Below are 16896 nucleotides of genomic sequence, written 5' to 3' on the forward strand. Positions count from 1 at the left end.
TGCAATATCATTCTCATTTACAGGCAGTGAAACTGAAGCACAGAATGATTATTTCCCAAGGTTGCATTGTAAATAAGTAAAGACCTTGGGATTTGAACGTGAGCAATGTGTCTCAAGAGCCACTTTTCAATCACTGTGTTAGACGCAACCCCAATGTCAGGACACTCCTACCACACATGGACAACTTTTGGGACTACTCTAATGTATCTGGGCAGGGTTGAAAGCCACAGGGTGAAATAAACATTGAAGAAAGAACTAGGAAAAAAGGACATAAGAGCAGCAAGTTTGTTAGCTAAGAAGGACTGCCATGGTTCTTTATGATCCACAAAATGGGTTTTCTTTGATTCTAATGTACAGCAAGACTGGCCTTGCTGTATCCACAGTGGAAATCACCCAAGTCTGGAATTGACATGAGAAGTTGATTTATTTTCCTTCTTTGTTACAGCAATTCACTGAAATTTATTTAGGACCACTGTCTTTCACTCAGAGGGAAACTCATAATGCAAACACATTAATCTTGGGAGACAGTATCTTTGATACTGGCAGTTTGGATAATTAGATTGTTGCTCTCAGTGGGCATGTCCTGTTCATAGGCAACAAAGGAACTTATCAGATTCTAATAACCCTTAGTGCATAGTATACAAACTACTGCACAGAAAGACATTTGCAATGTTCAAAGAAAATTCCATAACCTAGACTCTGGAATGTGTGGAAGTCCAATGTGCATTTTCCATCCATAACTGAAAGACCACTTCTCTCATTAGCCTGCCTAGAACATTTGGTACAGATTATTTAAAAGTTCTTCATTAAGGAAAATCTGGAATTAAAACCCAAGAGAAGTGTGACTCTGCAATCATCCAGGTTTGTATCCAAAGTCAAGACCCATCCAATATATTGGGTAAGTTTCTACCAATTAGTACACTTACAAGTTGAACCCTTCAAACAATGAGCAACTTTTAACCAGTAGTGTCCTTTGTCCATATCTCTAAGTTCAGAGAGTTCACAGACCTCCAAGCACCTCATATAAGGATGGTTCAGATGATAAGGAGGCCTTGGTACAAAGGCTCAAGCTTAAATCACCCTCCTAATTGGAGGTGATAAATCCTTTGGAATTAGTAACTCTCCTACTGCATCCTCTGGTGAATCCCAAGATGTATCTCTGTCTTGGACACAGACAGTAGAGCATGCATTCAGATAGAGATGCTCAGAGAAAGTTACTAAGCCAGATGGTCAAGATCTCCTGGGTATAAAAATCACCAGATGTCCACAAACAGTTATTGCAATCAAAGATACTAAGAGTGATGCCCCACTCTTTGGTACTTTTGCTCCCAACTTGGATTCTGCATTGTTCCACTCCAGTCCACCATCTTGATTTCATGGCTCTGACCCACACTTCTGTTTCTGTTTCTGTGAATTACCTCACTTTCTCCACTGCAGCCTGAAATCAGTGACTTTACCACTATAGACATCATCTATCCTTGACCTCAGAGAGTGTCCATGCAGGTATATTCCAGGTTGCTTTGATCAACGGTCATTTTTACTCAACTCAGTGGCTTTTTTCACAAGTTCCAAGGAATCTCCCTTGGGCCAGAGAGCTCTGGGAAATTGTGTGGCTCTAGAGATTTGCCTCAAAAGCTGTAATTTGGCAACGGGGGCAAAGAAGGCCAAATGGGTAAGACCCTAAGCTCAATCAGAGGTCTATTTTCAACTGAATTGTGTTACATTGGTTTTGGACAAGAGGATCTTGATGCTATTAATACAATTAAATGCTCAATAAGAGTGATCTAAGGGAGATGGCAAGGCTGGAGGGAGGTAAAGCCATCCTATATACTCCTCCTCCTGAAAGTATCACACTCCCCTATTTCTGCATTCAAACATGAATTTGTTGTTAGTTTTTCCTCTCATTTTCTCATTGTTGCATGTGTTATTGGTCTTCTCACTGTCCCTTCAACCCCCCACATGTTTCCCTCCCTGCCTCCCCAGCCCAACAGGCTCTCTCCTGACACAATCATTCTGCTCTCAGCACAGGGCACATATACCCCTGCTCTGAGCAGAGTACGCATTCTCAGCCAAGCTTGCCCGGGACTTTAATCCATTCTGTGGGCCTCCTTTTCTAACCTAGGGCATAATGATATTTAACTCACACTTGTTGTAATAACTGCAGAAATGCTATGTATTATAGTGCTGGGTAGGTTTTTCACTGTATAGACATTTTAACCCATTTGTGCCTCTTCCCTGCACAGCAGTGATCACCTCCTTCACTGTCACAGGGTAGAGATGGACCTCAGGAACAGCTTACTGGGTATAGCTATTATTTACTGAGTACCACGTGCAAGGCATGGGCTGCAGCATTTTACATTTCCTTTCCCATTTAGTGCTCACAAGAAATCCAGAGAGTTGTTCCATTTATTAGCCCTGTCTTGAAAATGAGAAAACTGAGTCACAGAAAGCTTATGTAACTTGCCCAACATTACGCATACTGTGTATGTAATTCCTGTCTCTACGAAATGTATCAAAACTGTAACCCAATTATAGTGAGTCCACTTGCTTAAGGCTTTGGGAGCATGGCTCTGGGCCATGGTCCTCAAATTTATCTAAGAATAAAACTCTTTAAGTTATTTTACAGAGTTTGGGTTATTTGCCACAAAGTGCTCCTCCTTTTCTAAGAATTTTTTCAGCCTACAATGATTTCTCCTTCCTCTAAGCTCCCACTTACTCTGTCAGTGTTTCTCATTAAGTGGCTAATCCCTTTTGAGCCTCCCACACAGCCCACACAGCCCACAGCTAACTAACTAACATCCCCTGCATGTGGTCTGTAAAGATGGCAGCACGTCTATTGTGGTGGCCCTCTGTGACACAAACTGCAATTTGGACATCTCAAGGTATGCACAGGGAACAAGATCACTGCAGATCCCACCTGTGTTCATCTGCTCACCTGCTTCTGGGTTTGGGCCAAGAAGCATCTCTGTTTGCATCTCTTCATTGTTCAAAGTGAACGTTATGCAGGTGGACGTGTTCTTTTCTACAGGGCTCTGCCATTTGAAAGCATATTTTATTTGTTTACTTTTGAATAATTTCCAAGAGTAACCGAAAATTATCACATTAACAAGTACTTCCTGCCTGGCCTGGCTCAGCTCTGATGGGCATCCAGAATGTGTATATACAATGCTGTGGAAAAGTCAGAGAACATGGTACAAACTGGAGCATCTTCAAAAATACCCAATGATACTGAATTTGATTAATATTCCTAGGCCACATTTTTTCCTAAGCTTTCCCATTAAGAGTTTTATATTCAAAAATTCCGAATACTGTTTTTGTGCTAAATAAATTTCATAAGATGAAGGGGATAATTTGGCAAATGATAAAGAAATAAAAATAACTAATTGTGTGCTCCTAGGTTCATAAAATAACCTGTATGTTGACTCTTAGAAATTAGCTACTGTCTCCTCTTTTCCCTGCATCCATCTAGATTTTAATTACCAAAGAATATAGAACAGTTGGATATTCCTGTGATTTGAGTCCCATAGCTGTATGAAAGTTCAAGCACTATTCTATTATGATTGTATTAAAAACAAAGTCCAAATGGAATTAATATTTGAATTACAGGGAAATGTTTGTTTATCAAGGGTGTGTACAATGCCAGTGGGATTTAGTATGATTTGTTTCAGGTAAGAGAATTAACGTCTGAAACAGCTGGAAAATTATACTTCTCTAAAAAGTAATTATTCTTGCATATTCTATGATTCATTCTATGGAAATTGAAATTGGTCATCTTCACATTCTAGGAACATGAAATGCCAGTACCCTAGGCCTGAGCCATTAGCTGCCGGTTGCTTTCTTCATTTATCCCATTCTAATCTTGTCAAGTCAGCCAAATATAATATAAAGTAGCCTAAAGACCTTGGCTTTCCTTCTTGGATTCTCTAAGCGCATCAAAAGCAACTTCAAGGAACATCTGTACCCTGACATCACTACCTTTAAACTTGGCCGCCCCATGAACAGGAACTCCCATGTGCCCAGCATCTGGGACCGGCTCTCTCCATGAGACAGGGCAGGGGGAGTCAAGCATCTCATGTGCTTTGACCCAACCTAAACAGGGAACAGGTGTTCTTTCTAGCTGCAACCCAGGTCTAAATGCAAAAAAGTGCACTTGTGACCTTTGATCTTTAAAATTCCAGCAAGAAAATGTCAGACTTTCAGCGCTTATTTAATGAAAAGTCTCTACATTTTTGCTACTGCAAATGGCCATTGTAGTCTCTAAATGCTGATATAAACTTGTGTTTTGCTATATATAGCATGGCAATGGTACATAGAGGACCTTCAATAGATGGTTTTCTTCTTGAGTTGTGCTCAGCTGAAGCAGAAATCATTTGCCCAGTTTCAACCTTTTGGAATAAGCAGCAAAGCTCAGAACTGTAATTTAGAGCCTGTCTGGAGCAGAAATGTATTGCTTGGGGCGCCTGTAGCTCAGTGGTTAGGGCACCAGCCACATGCTCTAGAGATGGTAGGTTCAAATCCAGCCCCGGCCTGCTAAAGAAACAAACAAAAAAAGCCGGGCATTGTCACGGGCTCCTGTAGTCCCAGCTACTTAGGAAGCCGAGGCACAAGAATGGCTTAAGTCCAAGAGTTTGAGGTTACTGTGAGCTGTGACACAACAGCACCCTACTGAGGGTGACCAAGACTCTGTCTCACAAAACAAAATGTGTGCTGCTTGCATGTAGTCTGCAGCCTGTGCCCACAGATAGCCTCCCTTGGTTGTTTTTAATGCACTCATGATCAGCACGCCCTGATTTGAGGGGTCTCAGGATTTCCTCAGAAGGGTTGCCATCAGGCTTGTTTTTCTATTTCTTTTATTCATACATAATACCACATATTGTATTATGATACCGCACTCATGAATAGATGGACACTGGGTTGATTCCACATCTTTGAGTTGTGAATCGTGTTACAATAAACATTCAAGTGCATGTGTCTTTTTGATAAAATGATACAATTTTCCTTTAGATAAATATCCAGGAGTGGGATTGCTGGGCTACTTTTAGTTATTTGGGAATCTCTATGTGTGTCTGCTGGGAGCTGTCACTAACATGTAGTCAAATAGGGTAGGTATTTAGTTTGGGGGAAGTAGGGAAAGGGACAAAATGAAGCTATGAAGAGCCATTGTGTCCAGGTGGCAAAAGACCTGGAATATCATACTAAAGGGTCTGGATTTTGGTCTGTCCAAACTGGGGGCCTTCAAAACTGTGGGTTTCCTCCACCCCAATATGCCCACCTCGGTTGGCTTTCTTCCCTTGTATAAAACTTCATATTCTATAACCAAAATGATATCTTCTTTGTTTTTTGTTTTTGTTTTTGTTTTTTGATTCAGAGTCTCACTATATTGCCCTCAGTAGAGTGCTATGGTGTCACAGCTCATAGCAACCTCAAACTCTTGGGCTTTAATGATCCTCTTTGCTCAGCCTCCCAAGTAGCTGGGATAACAGGCACCCGCCACTATGCCTGGCTATTTTTTGGTTGTAGTTATCATTGTTGTTTAGCTGGCCCAGGCTGAGTTCAAACCCACCAGCCAGTGAATGTGGCTGGCACACTACTCACTGAGCTACGGGTGCTGAGCCTAAAATGATATCTTCTTTACATCACATCTTCCAGCCATTTTATGCTTTGAAAATTTCTTTTTTTCCTTTTTATGTTAATTCTAGGGTATTTGAATGCTTAATAACTCTTTCTAGATCATTGTAGAAGATAATAGTAAAGAAACATGAATGTGTGTGCATGTTACTGCAGTATTTATACTAGAACAGAAGTGTACCTCCTAGGTGTTCACCCAAGTAGGGTAAAGATTCATAGATAAGAGCTTGAATGGAAATGCACCAATTTTATTTTTAATTTGTACAACTCTTACATGCATACATTGCATAGTGGTGAAGTTAGGACTTCTAGGGTATCCATGACCCAAATAATGTACCTGTATCCATGAACCAATTTCTCATCAGCCTCCCCACTCCCACCCCATCACTCTTCGCAGTCTCCATTATCTATCATTCTTTCAGTATCTATGATTTCACTCCCTAGATCCATGTGTACACATTTTTAGCACCCACTGAGGAGTACAAACATGTGATATTTGTCTTTCTGTGCCTGGATTATTCTACTGAAGATAATTACCCTGAGTTCCATCGATGTTGCTGCAAAGACAAAATGTTAAGTAGATATGGCTCTGAGCAGGGAACTAGGGATCAAGAAGGGGAGAGGGGAAATAGGGAAGGGAGACTTTGTTTTCTATCATATATGCTTCTATATTGTTTGGATATTGCTATGTGTTAACTTCATAGTGGAAACCATTAGTTACACACAGACAGCATGAATCAGAGTTTCCCAAACTTCCTAAGCTCACAGTATCCTTAGGGTCTCAGGAATTGTTTTCTAGGGCAAAGGAAGTACCTGCCAGTCCTGTTAACAAGTTGAGTGGTTCAGTACAAACGCCTTAGTATGTCCTAACAACTTCATAGCCACTAAGAAAAATAACACACAAAACTTGAAAGAAAACTCCTATTTTAATTTCATTTGTACATAATCACAATTGCTGACTCTTGGATGTGTGCACCTGTTGGGCAGCGCACAGCCTTCCAAACCTTGGGCTCAGATTAGACACATCATCCTCACTTTCCACAGTGATTTTCTCATATTTGTGTCTTTAGGACAGCAAATTCCAACCCCTGCTGTGCAAAGACAGGGTATCATTGAAGGGAAGGTGACACAGTCTAATGATGGTACTCAGAACTGCCTTGAGCTGGTAGTTTACTTGGTGTCCTCACTAGGTGGTTCCATCAAAATCCTCAAATGTTCCTTATCATTCCTGTGAATTCACTGCAGTCCCCTCAAGTGCTTTGGCACAAAGTTTGGGAACCACAGGCATAAAAAGAATTTGGTGGCTGTGCCTTGTAATTTCACTCATTGAAAGAGTCTCCAATATCTGTCCTTCCATATTCTCTTCCCTGGCTGTGTCTAGAGATGTTGGCGTAGATGTGGAGAAAAGGGAACACTTCTACACTGCTGGTGGGAATGCAAATTAATACATTCCTTTTACAAAGATGTTTGGAGAACACTTAGTGATCTAAAATAGATATGCCATTCAATCCTATAATTCCTCTACTAGGTATATACCCAGAAGACTAAAAATCACATTATAACAAAGATATTTGTACCAAAATGTTTATTGCAGCCCAATTCGTAATTGCTAAGTCATGGAAAAAGCCCAAGTGCCCATCGATCCATGAATGGATTAATAAATTGTGGTATATGTACACCATGGAATATTATGCAGCCTTAAAGAAAGATGGAGACTTTACCTCTTTTATGTTTACATGGTTGGAGCTAGAACATATTCTTCTTAGTAAAGTATCTCAAGAATGGAAGAAAAAGTATCCAATGTACTCAGCCCTACTGTGAAACTAATTTATGGCTTTCATATGAAAGCTATAACCCAGTTATAACCTAAGAATATGGGGAAGGGGGAGAGGGAGGGGAGGGAGGGGGGAGGATATGCAGAGGGAGGGCAATTGGTGAGATTACACCTGCGGTGCATCTTACAAGTGTACGTGTGAAACTTAGTAAATGTAGAATATAATTGTCTTAACCCAATAACTAAGAAAATGCCAGGAAGGCTATGTTAACCATTGTGATGAAAATGTGTCATACTGTTTATAAAACCAGTGTATGGTGCCCCATGATCACACTGATGTACGCAGCTATGATTTAATATTAATAAAAAAAATAAGAAGAGCTTGTTGGCCTTTTTTCTCTCTTCTCAGTGTGGACAAACGTCTCTGCACCTTGCTGCCAACAATGGGATCCTGGACGTGGCCCGGTACCTCTGTCTGATGGGTGCCAGCGTGGAGGCGCTAACCATGGTGAGTGTCCTCAGGTCGATCAGGAGGGAGCTGCAGGAAGCGCTGCACCCTCTTAGTAGGAGGGGACAGAGCACACTGGGCAACTGCGTTCTAAAGCAGACAAGCTGCTGTCCCTGGCAGTTACAGGCACATTTGCCCACACAAGCCGGTTCCAAGTCCAGTTAATGTACATCCTCTTCTCAACCAGCCAGGCCCCACTCTGGTTCCCGCCGGCATCTTAGGGTTTCATGTTACACAGCAGGGCCTCCGTGTTCATGGGAGAGGTGTGTTTCCCTTTCCTAAATGCTCCCCTTGCCCCATGCCCCCCCCACCCAAGGGAGCCCAGAAGTCAGACTTGCAGGAGGAAGGGCTGTCACTGTGGGGCGTGGTCCCCACTTCTTCCCACAGAGACCAGGCTTCCCAGCCCCAGAGGCACAAGAGCAGCTCTCTGTGGTTTAAGGAGTCTGCCTTTGCTACTGGGCCTTACATTTTGTGTGTGTTTTTAGTTTTTTTATAGATAGTACTTGGGGTCTTCCTATATTGCCCAGGCTGATCTGGAACTCCTGGGCTCAAGTCATCCCCCACTTCTCCCTCCCAATTAGCTGGAACTACAGGTGCTGCCAAAGCCGGCTCTGCAAAATACTTTTCAGTGGAATCTCTTCAGTTCCCTTTGCCTTCTCTCCCCATTGCAGATCTAGCTCCTCCCAACAGAATAAAGTCTTGGTTCACATTTCATGCACTAAGCAGGAGAGAAAAAACCGTCAGCTAATAAGATACAGTGGTAGCTTTATTGCTGCAGTGAAATGGCTTCACTGGAGTTGCTGCTGCTGACAGTGGGCTGACTGTCCTGTCCTCCTGCTGAAACTTACAGATTAGAGCTTTGCTGACACAGGTGATTCTACGAGGAGATCAAGTGGTTTTTATTATGGCTGTCAACATCAGGGCACTCAGGCTGGAGTAGAGACTCATTTCCTGGAGACCATCAAGGGCTTAGCAAACTGGCCCTCAGCCAAATCCAGCCCACTGCCTGTTTTTATAAATAAAGTTTTATGGGGACACAGCCATTCCTGTGTGTTTGTGTAGTCTCTTGCAGCCTCCACAGAGTGGTATTGGAGTTGAGCAGCTCCCACAGAGACTATATGGCCCACAGAGTCCAAAACTCCCTGGCCCTGGCTCAGTGCCGGTAGATCAGTGAGTAGGGCACCAGCCACATACACTGAGGCTGGTGAGTTCCATCCTGGCCCGGGCCTGCTAAGTAACAATGACAACTGCAACCAAAATATAGACAGGCATTGTGGCGGGCGCCTATAGGCCCAAGCTACTGGGGATGCTGAGGCAAGAGAATCGCTTAAGCATAAGAGTTTGAGGTTGCTGTAAGCTGTAATGCCATGGCACTCTAGTGAGGCTGACATAATGAGACTCTGTCTCAAAAAAGGAAAAAAAAAAAGACTAATCAAGAAAAGAACAAATAACCCCATTTCTATGTGGGCAAGAGACTTGAACAGAAACTTCTTTGATGAAGACAGGCACATGGCCTACAAACACATGAAAAATGCTCATTATCCGTAATCATCAGAGAAATGCAAATCAAAACCACTTTGAGATATCGTCTAACTCGGGTAAGAGTAGCCCACTTCACAAAATCCCAAAACTACAGATGTTGGCATGGTTCTGCGAGAAGGGAACACTTCTATACTGTTGGTGGGAATGCAAGCTAATGTGTCCTTTTTGGAAAGAAGTTTGGAGAACACTTGAGGAACTCAAAGTAGACCTACTGTTCAATACTGCAATTCCTCTACTAGGTATATACCCAGATGATCAAAAATTATTTTACAAGAAAGACATTTGCACCACAATTTTTACTGCAGCCCAATTCATAATTGCCAAGACAAGGAAACAGACCAAGTGCCCATCAACCCATGAATGGATTAACAAATACACCATGGAATACTATGCACCCATAAAAAAGATAGAGGCTTCATTCATATCTTTTATGTTTACCTAAATGGAGCTGGAACATATTCTTCTTAGTAAAGTATCTCAAGAATTGGAAAAGTATCCAAAGTACTTAATACTACTATGAAATCAATATATAATCACCTACCTACACATTAATATAAATGGCAAAACATAACTATAGTCCAGAAAGTAGAAGGGAAGAGGTCACAGAGGGGAGGGGAGGGGAAATATGGGAGGAGGGAGGGTATTTGGGGGGACCTTACCTAATGTGCATGATGCAATGGTACATTTCAAAACTATTAAGAAAGAAAAAGAAAGAAAGAAAGAAAACAACTCCCTGGCCCTGACAGAGGTGTTTTCTGACCCCTGGTCTAAAATTTGCCTCTCTGAGTGCCTTTGGGGGAGCTCACTTTAGTCCTTTACAGAAGTAACAGGTCTGCTCTGTGTGGTGCTTCCTCTCAGGCCCACTTATTACCAGTATTCTATGTGGGGTGCGTCCTCTTCTTAGAAAATCTCTGTACCCAGTACAAACCCACTATACAGAAGCCCTGCCCTATGTGGCCTGCTGAGCCTGGTGTGCCTCTGTCAAGCCCTACCCAGCCATATCTGGGTACAGGGCCCAGTTATTCTGTAAAATAATATCTATATGCCTTTATATGAGGCAAAAATTTTTTTGTCCTAGAAGTTACTTCATAATAGAACTAATGAGGACATCTTTGAAGATGTTGCCTGCTGAGTCCTGCCAAATAATGGCAGTGTGGGTAGGGCTGCTTCAATGTGTGACCGCTGAACTCCCCGGGTGTCCCCATGAGGTACCCTGCCCCCTCCCCCAGGACACCTAGTCCCTTTGTCCTGTCTGGCACCCTGCTCAGGTTTCCCTCCCTGTACCTCCTGCTTCCCCCTTCCCACCCACCTGGTCCTGGCTTCTCTCCCCAAAGACACGGTGAAGGGTGACTGGGTCAGTCTCAGCCAAGTCTGACAGCTCCTGGCAGAGGGGGAAGAGTGTGCCAGGGAGCTGTGAGTCCCTCCACAGTAATGTTTTGCTCCAGAGGGTGCCCCTTGCCTTGCCTCTGGGATGTACTGTCACTCCAGCATACAGCTGTGGCTCTGCCTTCAGTGTGCACATCCCTGTTCCTCCCTGTGTCCCTGCTTCTGAGGAGCCCCTACCTCCTTGTCAGTGGCCAGCAGTGGTGGGAAGAGGACCCAGTGGTGAGTGCCAGCTTTGCTCTGTGCCCTTGGGCAAGTGCTTTGGCCTCTCTGAGCCTTAGTTTCCTCCAGTGAGAGGGAAGACGATGATACTAACCACAGGGGCTTCTTGGAGGTGTCAGTGAGGTCTGTGAGTACAAGCACAGTGAGAGCTAGAAGCCTCCAGGCAGGTGGGAGCCATGCTGTGGACAGGAAGTGCATCTGTCTCAACCCCTGCAGCCACTTATGCCCCCTCCCTCCATTTCTCTGACTGGCCCAGGATGCTGGCAAAGGGATTGCCAGCAGCTTCTGCCGGCACTGTCTTGCATAGAATTCCCAGGAGTGAACCAGCCTGTCAGGGAGTTTGAGGTCAGAAGAAGAAGCCAAAGTAAGGACAATTCCATGTCCTACAGATCACTGTCCAGAGTCTTGGCCTCCAAATGTGTATGCCCCAGAAAAATACAAGATGGCTTTTTCATGTCCCTTTCCTTCTCCTAAAATAAAATTCATAGATAGAAACACTTCTACACAGATAATTTTAGAAGCTCAGTAGAATCCCCTAACTGAAATGTAACACAGACCTGGACGGAACATACGCAGAGTATAATACACTGCAGGTTCCTGCTGGGACACGGGGTGTGACCAGGGAACTTGGCAGGTATCTGGTTCAACCACATGATCACTGATGAAATTCCTACAAATGCCCACAGACAATGGAGGGCCCTATGGCAGCTCAAAGACCACAGCAGCACACTAATGAGATTTTCAGAGATGGAAGATAGAAATCCAAAATATAATTATCCATCAATTAATAAAATTGTGCCATGCTGGGATAACTCAATATACATTGAATAGTTGTCCTTAGCTCAAATGATATTAAATAGGTTTTGTTCCTATATAAATGCTCAGCAGATGGTCAGAATTCAGGGGAACCCAGGAGAATCTTCTCTGAGGGACATTTGTGTGCACCTTGTCTGGACACCTGACACCCAGCCCCAGCTGGGCACCCAACACTAAGGAACTAAAAATGCCACTGCAGGTTTCCATGGTGCCGCTAGGTGGCAGTGCCACTCCTGTTGAGAAAGTCTGGCCCCAATTTAGGAATCAAAAATGGGGGAAGAAAATTGGATCCTTTAGGAGCCCTACGAGTTTGTAGCAGCACAGTTATAACAGTAGCAGTGGCTCAGCCAGGGGAGATCAGCAGGAAATGAGCACCTGCTGGGACCTAGAGCTGGCAGGAAAGGTCCGGCCAGGAGTGACATCACACTGAGATGCCGTTCATGAGTCCCTCTGGGTTAAGTCATTTATACAGTTCCTGCCACGTGCTGGGGACACCATCTCTACCGTAGAGTGGCTCCTGGTCTGGAAGCGCAGAGCACGACGTAATTACAAAGTCATGTGGGTCACCACGAAAAGCCATACGTGGCCTGAGCTGCCTGGGGAGGGAGCTTCTAGGAGGACGTGACTGGCAGGATAGGTTTGATGGGTGCACAGGAGCAGATGGAAAGCTCCCGGGTAGGGGTGAAGGGAGAGGCCTCAGGCTACAGGTGACAGACACAAATGGGTCCGTTTTAGGGAGCAGGGCAGGGTGGTGGGAAAAGGGGCACCAGGATGACACAAGCAATGCATCATCACGTGGACCCTGTAGAAGCCCTTGGGTGTTAGCGGTGGAAGTTTTCACCCGTATGCACCTCCTCAAGGCTATGATCAGGGCTGAGTCTCCATCTCCCATCCTCAGCACTGTGCTTAGCACAGGGGAGGCCTCTGTCAATGTGAATCGTTAAGTATCCTGTGTTGGGGGCCTCCTGCTTCTCCCCTGTGGGACTTAGAAAGAAGAAAGTGACAAGGACATGGTGTCCCCTTCCCCGCTAAAGGAACCAGACCCCTGCACACAGAGGGGAACACACGCCCCAGCTGGTCAGGCAGGGATGATCTGATCTCCTGCTTAAACCGAAGCTTCACACCGGTTCCACCCAGTTTGTTGGGCATCAGATCACAGTGGAAACAGGCAAATCCATGTAGTCAGAACAGATCAACTATTGCCAGGGGCTGAGCAGAGGTGGGAGATGGCAAGTGACTGCTACTGGGTGCAGAGCTCCCTCTCAGAGCAGCGCTCTGGAACCAGACAGCAGTGCTGGAGAAACAACAGGAAATGTACAAAAACCTCCTGACTTGCACACCTGAAAGTGGTAACTTTGATGGTAGGTGCATTTAAAAAAAAAAAATCAATGGTGGGAGACGCCTGTGGCTCAGGAGTGGGGCCCTGGACCCAGATACCTGGGGTGATGGGTTCAAGCCTGGCTCCAGCCAAAACTGCAAAAAAAAAAAAAAAAAAACTTCAGTGGAAACAAAACAAAACACATCTGCAACATGGATAAAATTTAGAGAAGGGCCCATCGACCCATGAGTGGATTAACAAATTGTGGTATATGTACACCATGGAGTATTATGCAGCCATAAAAAAGAAGGAGACTTCACATCTTTTATGTTTACCAGGATGGAGCAGGAACATATTTTTCTTAGTAAAGTATCTGAACAATGGGGAAAAAAGTATCCAATGTACTCAGTACTACTATGAAATCAATATATAATCACCTACACACTCACACGAATGGCAAAACATAACTATAGTCTAGAAAGTAGAAGAGAAGAGGAGAGAGAGGGGAGGAAAGGGGGGCTATAGGAGGAGGGAAGGTATTTGGGGGACCTCACCTAATGTGCATGATGCAATAGTACATTTCAAAACTATTAAAGAATGAGTACAGTTGTGATGGATGAGTTACTTAGTTCCATGTAAGCATTTCACATTGTATATCAAAGCGGTACCCTGAACCCCACAAATGCATTAAAGTACAAAGTTTTCATTTAATAAAAAGCAATTTTATGAAATTGGAAAAGGGACGTTAGGAACCATGAGAATTATGATTTGTCTCTTTTTCTGTGACAAATCAGCTCTTTTTCTCCCCTTTTCAGGATATACACCGAGGACTCTTTGTCCAGCAGTTCAGGCCCTCACAGAAGCTGCCGCCAAGGATCAAGCTCAAGCTGTTTGGCCACTCAGGGCCAGGAAGACCACCCTGGTGGAGTCTCTCAAGTGAAGGCTGCTGAGGTGCTGGCCCAAACTGTCCTCCAGTAGTTCAAGCAGATTCCCGCCCTCGCCCCTGGCCACTAAGCCTGCAGGTAGGAGGCCCCTCCAGGGCCCTTGACCTATAGGCAGTGACTCTGCACTGCTCTGTTAGGAGAGAAGGTTCTGTTTCTGTGGCTTGATCCGGTGCCTTTAGTGACTTTCAATTATGGGTCAGGATGGCTGGTGGCCTTATGTGAGTCCCTCTAGTCCAGTGATGGCAAACTGCCCTGATAATAGCAGAACAAGGGCCTCGCAGACATCACAGCCACAGAAACTGAGGCTTATCATGCAACTATGCACGTGGCCCTCCTCAGGGCTCTGTCCTTGGAGGCAGAAGATACAGACCACATGGGCCCAAGCACAGCACAGTGAAGGAGGGCTGGGGGAAACCTCCCCTCTCATGCTTCTTCCTGGAGGGCTGCAGGGACACCCAGTGTTGTGAGGACCTGGAGCAGCAAAGTCAGATCCCCAGGGAGCCCCTTTCCTGCTCAGGTCAAAGTAAGTCAGGTAGTGGCTTCCAAAGGCCCCTCAGTGTTTCCACGCCTGTTGGTCTGGTCACAGGGACCCTACTGGGGAAGCTGCACCATCTCCCTGACCTTACACAGATAAGGTTACAGATTCACAGCAGGGCTGGCAGGACTCACTCCCAGCACTGCAGATCTGCCTCTCCTCCTGGGAGAGGGGCCCCTGCCGGGAGCAGAAGACAGAGCCCTCTTGGCGATGGTTGTTCCTGAACCCCTTTTGGAAGGAATTGATTGTTTTGAAGATACGAATAGAGGCCTTAGTAGAGTTTCCCACACAAAGTCAATTTGTGCTGTGTGCCTCGAATTTATACAAAAGAAAACAGATCTGTCCCTAGGTGGAACACCAAAGTGTTAAAGTCTGCTTTGGTGGCTTCCCTTCTCAGTGAGAGAGGAGGTCTGAGGAGTGTGTGTAGCCAGGGGACACTGAGATTTACACACCCTCTTCCACTTCCTTTCTCTGAATACAGTAGAATTGAAATGCAGGGAGGCAAGACTAATTAGAAAGGATTTCTAATTCATGTGATGCAATATGGCTGGGACACATGCTAATAATTACTGAGCCCCAACTGTGCCAGTAACTGGGCAGAATAAAGTGCGTGTGACTCCTTAGTCAAGCCACACCACAGCCTTCCAGGGAGTTTCTACCACCATTTTACTGCAGCCTGGAGGGGTCAGGTGGCTGCCCTGAGTCTCACAGCCGGTGAGTCAGTGTCTGGTGCCTGAGCCAGTGCTCACTAGTGATGCTCTGGGAAGATTATTTAAGGCACTCATTTTCCAGATTTGATGATCAGGGCCCTCCTCTGTGGGTGTCCAGGTCAGTGTCACCTTCTCGCTCTGCTCCTCCCACAGTTCCTTCCGTCACCCCTAGAGAGAAGCAGCTCCCTCCTGCTTTGGGGTAAAGTCCCTGTACTGTGAGTGGGTATAAGCAGGGGTATGTGTGTGTGATGCAGGTGTCACTGACCGGGATTTCTGTGAGGCCTCCTCAGGTGTGAAGGTCATGCCCCTGGCATGTGAGGTTCCAGGAGGGAGAGATTTCACCTGTTGCTCCACACTCAGCCTCAGAGGACAGGCACCCCTCCATCATCTCCCTCTGGTCAGTTTTCCATGTCTAGTCTTTGATGCAGCTCGGAGTGGCTGCTTTGTAAACTTGCCCCAGCAGGTGACAGCAATGTCACCAGTGCTTAGAGAGAAGTGGGACCTGGGAGCTATGACAGAACATCCTTTGGAGGGGACTAGAGGAGCCCCCAGCTGCCCTCAGCACGTGACCTTAGGAGTCTGATGAGGAGGCTGCTCCCCTGATCCTCGGCACCCCCATAGTCGGAGCAGCTTCCCCAGTCCCATGGCTGTTTCTAATTCAAGCCAACTGGCCAGGGGTGCACGGCTCCTGCTACCGTGTGGTTAGGCAGGGGGACACTGCTCTTCCTTCAGTCCCTGCCATTCAGTCCTTTAGAACCCATCTGCTGTCCCATTATCTCAGGGGCTGCTGGCCATGACTACTAAGGGGAATTGAAGGGAGAGACAGTCTCCCTATGTGTTTCCTGCTCCTGGGAGCCAGTGTCTTTGTGGTCTCAGGAAGTACAGCTCTGAGAAAGTCCTCTGGGGAATTGCAAGTCTTAAGAGAGTGACATTACCAGAAAGATACAGGACAAGGCAAAGGGGACCCCAAAAGGTGGTCTAGCTTGTATGGTTGCTGCTCCTTGGGGACACAAAAACCAAAGGTGTATATAAACCTCTTTAGAAGCGAGACCCTGGGAAGGACCCCGTAGGATTAGCAGGGCTCATACTGACCTGGGACCCAGGTGCTGCCACCTCCTCTCGGGTGATTCCCAGGTTGTGTCATGAACTCATTTCAGAGAAAAGAAACCTGAGCTCAGGGACATCGGGTGTGTTTGCCTAGGCAAAGTGGAAGGGCCCTGTCTGACAACTGCAGTAATCCATTGAGAATGAAAGGGAGGAGAAAGCCTGAATTTGTTGCTCACCTTTATAATCCAGATATTTCACCTGTAGTGAGATGTTTGCAGTCTTGTGGAAGATCAGAAGCTTTGGCCACACTGGTTTGGCCTCCCTGCCTGGTTAGTGGGGAGGAGGGCAGCTGCCCCACCTCGAGGGACACAGGCTCTGCATTTCACGAAGGTCTTGCTCACCCCTTCCCCCAACCCAAAGGAGCAGGAGAGGGAGCACAGAAGCCCAAGTCTGTCCTAGAAGAAAATTT

At 45.5% G+C, this 16896-nt stretch overlaps 1 pseudogene; it reads left to right on the plus strand.

Annotated features, from left to right (window-relative positions):
* LOC128570277 (death-associated protein kinase 1-like) overlaps positions 1-16896 on the plus strand; it is a 49196-nt pseudogene that overhangs the window by 20634 nt on the left and 11666 nt on the right.

This window comes from Nycticebus coucang, chromosome 18 (assembly GCF_027406575.1).
Source record: "Nycticebus coucang isolate mNycCou1 chromosome 18, mNycCou1.pri, whole genome shotgun sequence".
Classification (NCBI taxonomy): domain Eukaryota; kingdom Metazoa; phylum Chordata; class Mammalia; order Primates; family Lorisidae; genus Nycticebus; species Nycticebus coucang.